General features: G+C 37.9%; 1 protein-coding gene across 2 annotated transcripts in view; it reads left to right on the top strand.

Moving 5' to 3' along the window:
• The window catches only part of PDE4A (phosphodiesterase 4A), a 1,515,730-nt gene that overhangs the window by 1,148,874 nt on the left and 353,334 nt on the right, over positions 1-13,522 (top strand). The gene's annotated exons all lie outside the window — the stretch shown is intronic.

Here is a 13,522-nt window from a genome sequence, read left to right as displayed (position 1 = left end):
ACACCTGTCTCACCCACTGTGTTTAAATATAGGAATATATATACCCCATGAATCACACCTCTCACCCACTGTGTTTAAATATAGGAGTATATCTACCCCAAGAATCATACCTGTCTCAGCCACTGTGTTTAAATGTAGGAGATTATATACCCATGAATCAAACCTGTCTCACCCAATGTGTTTAAATATAGGATTGTATGTACACAATGAATCACCCCTGTCTTACCCACTGTGTTTAAATATAGGAGTATATATACCTCATTAATCACACCTGTCTTACACACTGTGTTTAAATACAGGAGAATATATATTTGTCATGAATCACACCTGCCTCATCCACTGTGTTTAAATATAGGAGTGTATCTAAACAATGAATCACACCTGTCTTACCCACTGTGTTTAAATATAGGAGGGTATATACCCCATGAATCACACCTGTCTCACCCACTGTGTTTAAATAGAGCAGTATATATAGACCATGAAACAGACCTGTTTCACCCACTGTCTTTAAATAGAAGAGTATATATACCACATGATTCACAGCTGTCTCACCCTCTGTGTTTTAATATAGGAGCTTATATAACCCATGAATCACACCCGATTCACCCACTGTGTTTAAATGTAGGAATATCTGTACTCGTGAATCACACCTGCCTCACCCACTGTGTTTAAATATAGGAGTATATATATCCCATGATTCAAACCTGTCTCACCCACTGTGTTTAAATATAGGAGTATATATACCTTATGAATCACACCTGTCTCACCCACTGTATTTGAATATAGGAGTATATATACCCCATTCTCAACCAGTGTGTTTAAATATAGGAGTGTATATAACCCATGAATCACACCTGTCTCACCCACTGTGTTTAAATAACGGAGCATATATATCCCATGAATCATGCCTGTCTCACCCAATCCGTTTAAATATAGGTGTATATGTACCCCATGAATCACACCTGACTCACCCACTGTGTTTAAATATAGGAGTATGTATACCACATGAATCACACCTGTCTCACCCACTGTGTTTAAATTTAGGAGTATATATACCCCATGTATCACACCTGTCTCACCCACTGTGTTTAAATATAGGAGTATATATACCCCATGCATCACACCTGTCTCACCCACTGTGCTTAAGTATAGGACTGTATATACACAATGAATCACACCTGTCTCACACACTGTGTTTGAATATTGGAGGGTATTTCCCCCATGAATCACACCTGTCTCAGCCACTTTGTTTAAATATAGGAGTGTATATACGCAATGAATCAAACCTGTCTCACCCACTGTGTTTAAATATAAGAGGGTATATACCCCATGAATCACATCTGTCTCACTCACTCTGTTTAAATATAGGAGCATATATACCCCATGCATCACACCTGTGGCACCCACTGTGTTTAAATATGGGAGTATATATACTCCATGAATCACACCTGTCTCACCCACGGTGTTTAAATATAGGAGTGTCTATACACATTGAATCACACCTGCCTTACCCAGTGTGTTTAAATATAAGAGGGTATATACCCCATGAATCACACCTGTCTCACCCACTGTGTTTAAATTTAGGAGTATATATACCCCATGAATCACACCTGTCTCACCCACTGTGTTTAAATATAGGAGTATATATACCCCATGAATCACACCTGTCTCACTCACTCTGTTTAAATATAGGAGCATATATACCCCATGCATCACACCTGTCGCACCCACTGTGTTTAAATATGGGAGTATATATACTCCATGAATCACACCTGTCTCACCCACGGTGTTTAAATATAGGAGTGTCTATACACATTGAATCACACCTGCCTTACCCAGTGTGTTTAAATATAGGAGGGTATATACCCCATGAATCACACCTGTCTCACCCACTGTGTTTAAATATAGGAATGTATATACCCCATGAATCACACCTGTTTCACACACTGTGTCTAAATAGAGGAGTATATATAACCCATGAATCACACCTGTCTCACCCACTGTGTTTAAATATAGGAGTATATATACCCCATGAATCACTCCTGTCTCACCCATTGTGATTTAATATGAGTATCTATACCCATGAATCACACCTGTCTCCCCCCCCACTGTGTTTAAATTTAGAAGTATATATACCCCATGAATCAAATCTGTCTCACCCAATGTGTTTAAATATAAAAGTATATATACCCTGTGAATCACACCTGTCTCACCCGCAGTGTTTAAATATAGGAGTATATATACCCCATGAATCACACATGTCTCACCCACTGCGTTTAAATATAGGAGTGTATATACACAATGAATCACACCTGTCTCACCCACTGTGTTTAAATATAGGAGGGTATATACTCCATGAATCACACCTGTCTCACCCACTGTGTTTAAATGTAGGAGTATATATACCCCATGAATCACACCTGTCTCACCCACTGTGTTTAAATAGATGAGTATGTGCACTCCATAAATCACACTTGTCTCATCCACTGTGTTTAAATATAGGAGCATATATACCCCATGAATCAAACCTGCCTCACCCTCTGTGTTTAAATATAGGAGTATATATACCCTATCAATCACACCTGTCTCACCCACTGGGTTTAAATATAGGAGTATATATACCCCATGAATCACACCTGTCTCACCCACTGTGTTTAAATATAGGAGTGTATATACACAATGAATCACACCTGTCTCACCCACTGTGTTTAAATATAGGAGGGTATATACTCCATGAATCACACCTGTCTCACCCACTGTGTTTAAATATAGGAGTATATATACCCCATGCATCACACCTGTCTCACCCACTGTGTTTAAATATATTAGTAGGTATACCCCATGAGTCATAACTGTCTCACCCACCGTGTTTAAATATAGGAGTATGTATACCACTTGAATCACACCTGTCTCACAGACTGCGTTTAAATATAGGAGAATATATACCCACAAATCACACGTGTCTCACCGACTGTGTTTAAATACAGGAGAATATATACCTATGAATCATACCTGTTTCACCTACTGTGTTTAAATAGAAGAGTATATGTACCCCATGCATTACACCTGTCTCACCCACTGTGTTTAAATAAAGGAGTATTTAATCCACATGAATCATACCTGTCTCACCCACTGTGTTTAATTATACGACGGTATATTCCCCATGAATCACACCTGTCTCATCCACTGTGTTTAAATATAGAATTATATATGCCCCATGAATCACACGTCTCACCCACTGTGTTTAAGTATAAGAGTGTATATACCCCATGAATCTCACCTGTCTCACCCACTGTGTTTAAATATAAGAGGGTATATACCCCATGAATCACACCTGTCTCACCCACTGTGTTTAAATATAAGAGTGTATATACACCATGCATCACACCTGTTTCATCCACTGTGTTTAAATATAGGAGTATATATACCCTATGAATCACTCCTGTCTCATGCATTGTGTTTAATTATAGGATGGCATATACCCCGTGAATCACACCTGTCTCCCCCACTTATTTAATATAGGAGTATATATACCCCATGAATCACACCTGTCTCACCCACTGTGTTTAAATTTAGGAGTATGTAAACCACATGAATTACACCTGTCTCACCCACTGTGTTTCAATATAGGAGTATATATTCCCCAATAATCACACCTGTCTCACCCTCTGTGTTTAAATATAGGAGTGTATATACACAATGAATCACACCTGTCTCAACCTCTGTGTTTAAATATAGGAGGGTATATACCCCATGAATCACACCTGTCTCACCCACTGTGTTTAAGTATAGGAGTATATATACCTCATTAATCACACCTGTCTCACCCACTGTGTTTAAATATAGGAGTATATATACCCCATGAATCACACCTGACTCAACCACTGTGTTTAAATAGAGGAGTATCTATGCCCAGGTATCACACCTGTCTCACACACTGTGTTTAAATATAGGGGTAAATATATATATATATATATATATATATATATATATATATATATATATATATATATATATCAATCTGTATGTGTGTGTGTGTGCAGGTCTACCTGAAAAAACGACATGCAAAAACACTGACAACGAGATAACCGGCACAAAACCGAAAGTTCACAAACATGAAACTTCACATGCCCGACAAACCACAATCTCGACAATCAGCAAAACAAAGCAAATACCTTTTCCGTAAATCACACACGAAACACAAGCACACCAAAAACCTTACAAACCTACACTAAACCTTGCATACACAACTATCTATGCACTAACCTTAACCCAAACCCTATCCCTAAGGTCCGTCACTATCGCACACTCACCTAATCCGCACCCTAACCCTAACTCACTTAACCCGCCCCTAACCCTAAAGTCTGTCACTGTCGCACACTTACCTTACCCGCACCCTGACCCTAACATCCGTCACTATCACACACTTACCTTAACATGTCGGTGTTCTCAGCGTCGAGATTTTCAGTTGTCGGTCATCTCCATTGTCAATGTCTCACCTCTTGTGTTTAAATATAGGACAGTATATACCCTATGAATCACACCCGTCTCTCCCACTGGGTTTAAATAGAGGAGTATATATACCCCATGAATCACACCTGTCTCACCCACTGTGTTTAAATAGAGGAGTATATACACGCCATGAATCAAACATGTCTCACCCACTGTGTTTAAATATAGGAGTATATGTACCCCATGAATCACACCTGTCTCAACCACTGTGTTTAAATTTAGGAGTATGTATTCGATATGCATCACATCTGTCTCACCCACTGTATTTAAATATAGGAGGGTATATACCCCATGAATCACACCTATCTCACTCACTGTGTTTAAATAGAGCAGTATATGTACCCCATGAATCACATCTGTCTCACCCACTGTGTTTAAATAGAAGAGTATATATACCCCATGAATCACACCTGTCTCATCCACTGTGTTTGAATATAGGAATATATGTACCCCATGAAACACACCATTCTCACCCACTGTGTTTAAATATAGGATTATGTATACCACATGAGTCATAACTATCTCACCCACCTTGTTTAAATATAGGAGTATGTAATCCACATGAATCACACCTGTCTCACCCACTGTGTTTAAATTTATAAGTATGTATACCCCATGAATCAAACCTTTCTCGCCCACAGTGTTTAAATTTAGGAGAATGTAATCCATATGAATCACACCTGTCTCACCCACTGTGTTTAAATACAGGAGTATATATACCCCATGAATCACACCTGTCTCACCCGCTTTGTTTAAATATAGGAGTGTATATACACAATGAATTACACCTGTCTCACCCACTGTGTTTAAATAGAGGAGTATATACCCCATGAATCACACCTGTCACACCCACTGTGTTTGAATATAGGAGTATATATTCCTCATGAATCATATTTGTCTCACTCACCGTGTTTAAATATAAGAGTATACGTACGCCATGAATCCCACCTGTCTCAACCACTATGTTTTATTATAGGAGTATATATACGCCAGGAATCATACCTGTCTAACCCAATGTGTTTAAATATAGGAGTATATATACCCCATGAATCAAACCTTTTGCACCCACTGGGTTTAAATAGAGGAGTATATATACACCACGAAGCACACCTGTCTCATCCACTGTGTTTAAATGTTGCCAGATATGTGACACATGGAAACTTCCTGATCATACTTATTGACATTTCCTTTTAGTCAAACTCCCTTAATCACCTCCAGTCCTTAACATTGGATAACACTGTCTGTTATTAACTGCCTACTTGTGGAAACGGTGCTTAATGTCACACTGCAACCTTCAACCCCTACATCTTTTCTTTTTTTCTCTTTGTTTTCCTCTAACATTACCACCATTGAATGAATGTTAATGTTTTATTTTTTATTTATCCTTTGTTGGCCAGGTTTATCCAACTATGCTAGTAGCCTCTTTTCAGGGGAAGACGCAAAGTGGTATTTATATGTAGTTTTTATTTTACCTGCACTGCTGTGCATCCTTGCTACTTACTAAATATCAGTATGACCAGTTTTTCAGCCTGTATTGTTTATTAACTTTTATTCTATTTGGCTAGTCATGTTATTTTTGCATTTTTATGAGTGTTTACTTCTGGGCTGGCCCTGAAAGGGATCCATTGTGTCAGTGTTCTACCCCAGTAGGGAAGTACATCTAAATAATAATATATTTAGGCTTCAAAAGTAACCATCTAACTGGAGCATGGCAGATGACTTTGTTATACATTGCTTAGCCGTCACCCCTGTGTGGTCCTTAAGGAAATATCTGATCTAATTCTGTGTGAATGTCTAGGCTTGAAAGGTATGCTGGGCTGCTTTTACCAGGTCAGGGAATATAATAATGAAAATCTCAGTATAGAAAGCATGGTAGATAAATTATGCAATGCCTTTCGACATTGTGAAATAATGTTTCTCTTACAGTGAGAAGTCATCCATTAACTTCCTTTAGAAATAATTGTGATGGATTTATGATAAGAATAAAATATCAAGATGGGGTTATGACAGTCAAGCTTATTGAAGGCCAGTAGTAGTCTGTAAACCTGGCCTTTGAACCGATATAAAACTTTACATTAGACTTTATGAATTTCTGTACTACTGATCTTTCAGTAGCTGTGCTGAGAATACAGAGAATGTTGATCTAAAGGTACAACCAAACAGAAATATGTAATATTTATATATATGAATATGTATTCATTTTATCCATATGAATGGACTAGGTTCCATTTTCAGTCGCAGTCCACTTTACATACATCACAAAAAAGTCAACACAATGCACATATTGAGTAGAAAATTACAAAACTTGATGCAAAACATAACTCTTATACCATCACCAAAGACAATGATCAGTAGAGGAACTGTGCTGGACGAGGGGCTGTCCTACTGCACTTGTGTTTAAACAGCTGCAATAAGATTTTTTCTACCTGACACCTCTGCCAAGGACACATGTTCACTGTATGTATGAGATGTAGACAGAATAAGGGTACCTTATGGTTTCATCTCTCTAATCTGGTACTGTAGCATTGAGTGTTGATGTCTGTTGTTTGAAGAACATTTACTGTTCTCATCTTTAGTGTAAAATCTGGCACAGTTTCAATCCTTGCACTGTCATCACTCACTATGATTTCACCACTCAAGCCTTGCACTCTTCAGAACAATTTTATATCACTGTTTTATTGTAATATTCAGTAAAATTAAACCTCATATCACACATTGCATGTCTGACATAGTTTCCTTCCTATAGCTTTGCACGTCATAGATTCTTGTGGTAATTTACTTTAGCATCAGTTGCACGTGTGCCTTTCAAATGTTTCACTGCAACAGTTGTTATGGTTTCACAAATGCAAGTTTATTCTGTATCATTTGTTACATTTTCTCCTTTCTGACTGTGCTGTATAGATTGAGATGGTTTTATCATTACGTTATCACTATAACATTACAAAGTTACTTCTGAATGTATACTTTTAACAGTCAGTGCATGTTAACCCTGATGTTGGTTTCATCACTGTAACTGTTTACTGTAACACTCTCATATGTGTTCTCTTTTATAACGTTGTGCTGTTATCTACTGCAGTTCTAACTCCCTAGCATTGTGCTTACAAATAAACTTTGTTTTCCTATCGGCTCGCCTGCAATATACTTTATAATTTTGTACAGTTTCAATTGCCTAACCTTGAACTCTTAATATTTCATATGGATTCACTTCTGTAGTATCTTAATAGAGTATGCGTAATAATACGACTGTCTTCAGTCATATTTGACAAGTTTTAAGGTGTCAGTACTTTAAATTTTAAAATTGTTTAATTTAATATCTGTGACCTTGCAATGCTCATATTGTGATTAACCATCCAACCTCTTGTGAGTGCTGACATCCTTTGTTGTGTTAGAGGTCCTTCAGATTCATATTCTGTTCCACCACACACGTTACACACATACACATGTATCTTCAGTGGCTCTTTTCCTGTAGATCTGCTTTCTACAGGGCAGCAGAAATCAAAACTGTTAATTCTGTTACATCTGTAAAAAAGAATAGTTTCACAGGTTAGAAGTAAGTCAATCAATCTGCAGGGCATTACAAGCTTAGCCAATAACCTATATTTAAAAGTTCCTTCCAGCCTCAAGAAGCAAAATATAAGATAGATGGGGGAAGTTTAGGGCTGCCCATCCAATTAACTAGGTCTACCATGAAGACAGCAACAGTGCTACTCTGTTTGACATGATAAAATATGTCTTATTTATCTGTAGATGAAGAATTAGTTCCCTTAACTAGGCATTTGAGAACCTATTTGTTTTGTTAAGGAAAAGGAGGTCAAACACGTTTAGATCTTTCCTAGTTCGGAAGGCTAGACACAGAGAAGGTTGTCAGTCTGTTCTGATAACTAAATATTTTAAGACCACTGACCTTTTTAGTTGGAAATCTTTGAAGTCTCTCAAGCTGAGTGGTATATTTAGACAAATGCATGCCAGAGGTGCATTGTATTCAATAATGAGTTTGATGACATATGAATAAAGAGGAATTAAGATTTCCTTGGATATAAAAGAGGTATCTTTGGGAATGAACTATATAGAAGGATTTGCAAACCATTGCTGAGAAATAATGGTCAAAAGATAAGGAATTATCAATAACAGGACTTAGATCTCACAAAATGGCTGAGTGGAGGGGTGTGTCATCTATATTGGTACTGGAAAATGTATTTACCACTTGTACTACATTTTTCACATTTAATTTGAGACCATTGTCCTTGGACCAGTTGATATCATGATCTAACTGATATTGGAGGAGTTTTGAATCATTGGGAGACCGAACAATAACATCCAGGTTAGAGCTTTCTCCAAGCTTAGATAACCACATGACACAGGAGTATTGACCTAAATGTCTGAGAAATAGATGTCAAATAGGAGAAGGCCTAGCGATGAGACCTGTGCTGCACAGCTGGTAACTTTTTTTTTCATTTCAAAAGTGGAACCTGTGGCTCTATCCACGTGGGTTCTGTCAAATAACCAGTTAACTATCTGCCACACAACACAAGGATTTATATTCAGGATAACAAGTATGTGAGTAATGCCTGGTCCAGGCATGCTGTATGTACTGCAAAACCAATATCCAAAGGTTTGGTGACTTTTTCTAAGAAATTAGTGCGGTTAAAGAGACAGGACCTTCATTTCACAAAGCTGAGTTGATGAGAGTCCAGGGTTAAGAGATTTTCGGTGTCTAACTTAATGAGGTCTGAGATGTATGCTCCTTAGCTTTACATAAGAGGCAAGTGAGACCAAAGGTGATTGTATTACACATATGTGATGGCATTACAATGCCTGTTTTCCAGGATGCAAAATGTAACCACTGGAGAAACTTAGATTAAAGAGGTTAACTAAGAGTTCAGCTAGGCCATATTTGGCACTCATAATAAAGCAACCTGGTATGTTATTGTTATTTCGGCCCATTGATGAAAGGACCTGTTCCATAGTAATTAAAGGGAGTGCCTGGGACTGTGGAATTTGTGGAATACCTGTAACTGTGATTGGAGACAAATTTGCACCTTTGTTTAAAGCATAACCTTCCTGCACTAGTTTTTATGAAACACCAGAGTGCATTTGCATTCCAAGTTCTTTCTGAAGACGCAGCTAAACTCTCGAGTTTTGTTTAAGGCCTAACCTCCCTAATCCAGACATGTAATGCCATCACATATGTGTAATACAATCACCTTTGGTCTCACTACTCATCAACGGGAAAATATATTGGATTTTTTGAAATGGTGAAGTGCATTTGCATTCCAGGTTGTCTGTGAAAACTCAGCTAAACTCTGCAGCATTTTTTAAGTAAGCAGAGACTTTCTCATTTTTACCTTGTGCTGGGAGTTACCTATGAGGGCTACTGGTTACTACATAAGACATACTTGGATGGTGCTGCCTCTAGGTTTCCGTAAAACAATTAAATCTGCTTCCCTCCCCTCCTTGCTACACATACTCCTTGAGTGCTGCATAGGCAAACTAGACAGCCAACTAAGGTGCCACTCTAGCTGGGGCCCTTTCCACTATTTATTTGATGTAGACCAGGATGGGGGCACCGATTGTTGTGGGGAGGGTGCCGTGGAGCCCTTTTGCCTATGGCACCAGTTGACCTAAGGCCGCTCTACACCTACTCAGTGGATTTCAGATAAGAACAATTGATAGTGCACACCCAAGAAAGAGCATAAGACTTCCCCTTTACTTCAGTAAAAATAGGGAATCTTAAACTCAGCTGTGAAACACAGTTGGTCTGTCTTGTTACTGCATTGTTCTCTTTGGTGCACTTTTCATATCCTCCTCAGTGTCATTTAATAATCCCACATTTCTCCTTCTCTTCAGAGACATCATAATAATTATGAATTGTCAATAGCTATATTGTACCATAGCATCTCTAAATACTTCTCTTACATTCTATACTTTCTTAAACATTTGTTTACTTTTATTATGGGTGTTTAGCTATATCAGGAAAGCTTACCTTCAGTTGCATAGATTGTTTATTTTGTTGAAATAAGGTTACATTCATGGGAGGCTCCACTCCATTTACCTTCACTCTGTTTCCCTACCCTATTCCCAGTTCCCACACACATCCTCTACATGTGGATTTAAACACCCAGAAATCCATCCCACAACCGCAGTCAATCACAACACACACACACACACACACACACACACACACACACACACACACACACACTGAAAATATAATCCTCAACCGGTAGGAGCTGGCATCATATAATTCACTCTTCATTGCTGCTGTACCAAGCAACATAACGTATCCTTACCTACACAACAAACATTTTATTCCATTGTGTCCTACAAGTAGTCATGCAATATAAGTTTAAAAATGACATTACCTTATGAGCTCCTAGTCACGTTCCTCTACTGTCTTGCCAACTTTTGGACTGTCCCAATGCAGAAATATACCTCACCCACCTATGCATATCTACCCAACAAACCACCAGACCACCTCTCCCTTACAATATCCACAGCCTATACTCAACATCCACCATAGAGCTATTCAGCTACACATGTATAAAACTGAACTATCCAGCCACCAGAGCACCAATAAAATTAAAGCAAAAGCCTCTATCCACTTTTCTGCACAAAAGAACCACTCAATCAGTAGAGACATTCACCCACACACGGGCCCCCTCCATTACTTACCAAATAAACCTGAGAAATATTTGTAAGAAAATCAAAAAATCCATGAGTCTATGCCTACCCCCTGTGTCCACCCCACCCCCAATATAGTCATTGCCACAGAAACCTGGCTATAACCAGAAATACCTGATAATGACATCACCCCTCCAGGATTTAATATAATTCACATTGATAGGATAAACAAGTGAGCAGGAGTTGTTACAATTCTCCATAAAAACTCCATAAATGTAACCCTACTTAAACAAGAGATCCCAAAAATCTAGCAATGCAGAGATCATATGAAACCCTCAACCTAGGAGACTTAAACGTAGACTAGCAGCTTATAAACAGTACTACCCCTAAAGAATCAATAAATGTATATTGCTTTACTCAATTAATTTAATTCTGTACTAGAACAGACAAAAACATCTGCAGGCAGTCAACTTTAGACTGGGTGTTTACCAATAAACCTGACAAGGTAATTGCAGTTGAATGCCTAGCAGACACAATAAGTGATCACCTAACAATATAAACCATTAGAAGCTGTATTAGCTAGGTCAAACACATTATATACAACCCAATACAAAATTCAACCAAGCTCAACAAAGATAGCTTTATTAAAGCACTATATCAGTATAACTGAATATACTAAAAGTCATGATTCTAGACTCTGCAGTCTCCCACTTCAATGACATTTTGCTAAAAACTCTTAATGATTAAGCCCCAGTCTGCAATAAGAGTCAAATCAACCCTGCATCATGGCTAACTAAGTAAGCAAAATAGCTAATGTTAGAATGTGACAAAGAATGTAAATAATCAGACCAAATCAAAACACACGCACAAGGGACAAAGTGCACGGTCCAAACCAAAACAGTAAATCCTACCAAAAGTGGACCAGCACAATGGTACTGCGGCTAAAAAACATTTGTTGATGAAAATTATTATAAAGGCAAACCGGTTTCGGCTTTCCTAAGCCTTCTTCAGTGCTAAACCATAGATAGTCAACTGGTGAGCAGCCCCTACATCCTGGTATTATATAAAGAAATATTTAAAGGCATATTGCTCATAAATAAATTAATTAAATATATACACATATCATATAACAACACTATTATATTTGTTTATGTTATGAATCATTATAAATGATATTATAGAAAATGACATGTACACAAAATTAGATGAATATATCAACAATACGCATAAAAGGGAAGGCTGACATGTTATTCCATTTCATTTAGTCCAGGTTTGAACAACGCTCCTAACCTGGTAATCCATATAGATTCCATGTTATTAAGTTTGTCATGCCAGCCTGCTTTAAAGTTTCTATGCAATTGAATCTTATCTATGATGACGAATTTGAAATGTGCAGTGGGATGGCTGATGGTGTGTTTGTATAAGGCATTAGACAAACGATGGTTTCTAATAGCACTAAGGTGTTCACTGATCCTCAGTTTAAATGGTCTGGACGTCTGACCGACATAAAAAGAGGAACAGGTGCATGTGGCTAGATATATGACCCAATCTGAACTACAATTTCCAAAAATATTAATCTGACATATCTGAGATGTATTTTTACTTGAAAATTCCTTAGTTTTCAGAATATGTTCACAAGCGCTGCAATGGCCACAAGGGAAACATCCCACCAAAGGGTCACCAAACAAAGTGGTTTGAACTGTTGTGGCTGGTGTATATCTTTTGCAGTGAGTAAAGCGAGATTGTATTGTGCGACCCCTGCGATATGAAAAGGCACATTTGTCTGGTAAAATGTCATTAAGTAGTTCATGAGCCTTTAAAATGTCCCAATGTCTGTTAATAATCTCCCTAAATCTAGATGTATTGTTACCAAATGTGGTTACAAATCTGATCGGCTGGACAGAATTGGATGTGTTATCATTCCTAGAATGTTGGTATTGTAATAAAGTGGAACGCGCCATCTCAATGGTCTGATCAATAGTTTTGGAAATATGATGTCTGGAATATCCACGACTAACAAGCCTATTGGACAGATACAACAGTAACAATACATCTAGATTTAGGGAGATTATTAACAGACATTGGGACATTTTAAAGACATTTGCCTTTTCATATCGCAGGGGTCGCACTATACAATCTCGCTTTACTCACTACAAAAGATATACACCAGCCACAACAGTTCAAACCACTGTGTTTGGTGACCCTTTGGTGGGATGTTTCCCTTGTGGCCATTGCAGCGCTTGTGAACATATTCTTAAAACTAAGGAATTTTCAAGTAAAAATACATCTCAGATATGTCAGATTAATATTTTTGGAAATTGTATTTCAGATTGGGTCATATATCTAGCCACATGCACCTGTTCCTCTTTTTATGTCGGTCAGACGTCCA

This window comes from Protopterus annectens, chromosome 9.part0 (genome assembly GCF_019279795.1).
Source record: "Protopterus annectens isolate FY-2018-M chromosome 9.part0, PAN1.0, whole genome shotgun sequence".
Taxonomy (NCBI): domain Eukaryota; kingdom Metazoa; phylum Chordata; order Ceratodontiformes; family Protopteridae; genus Protopterus; species Protopterus annectens.
This window is presented reverse-complemented; position numbering and strand designations above follow the sequence as displayed.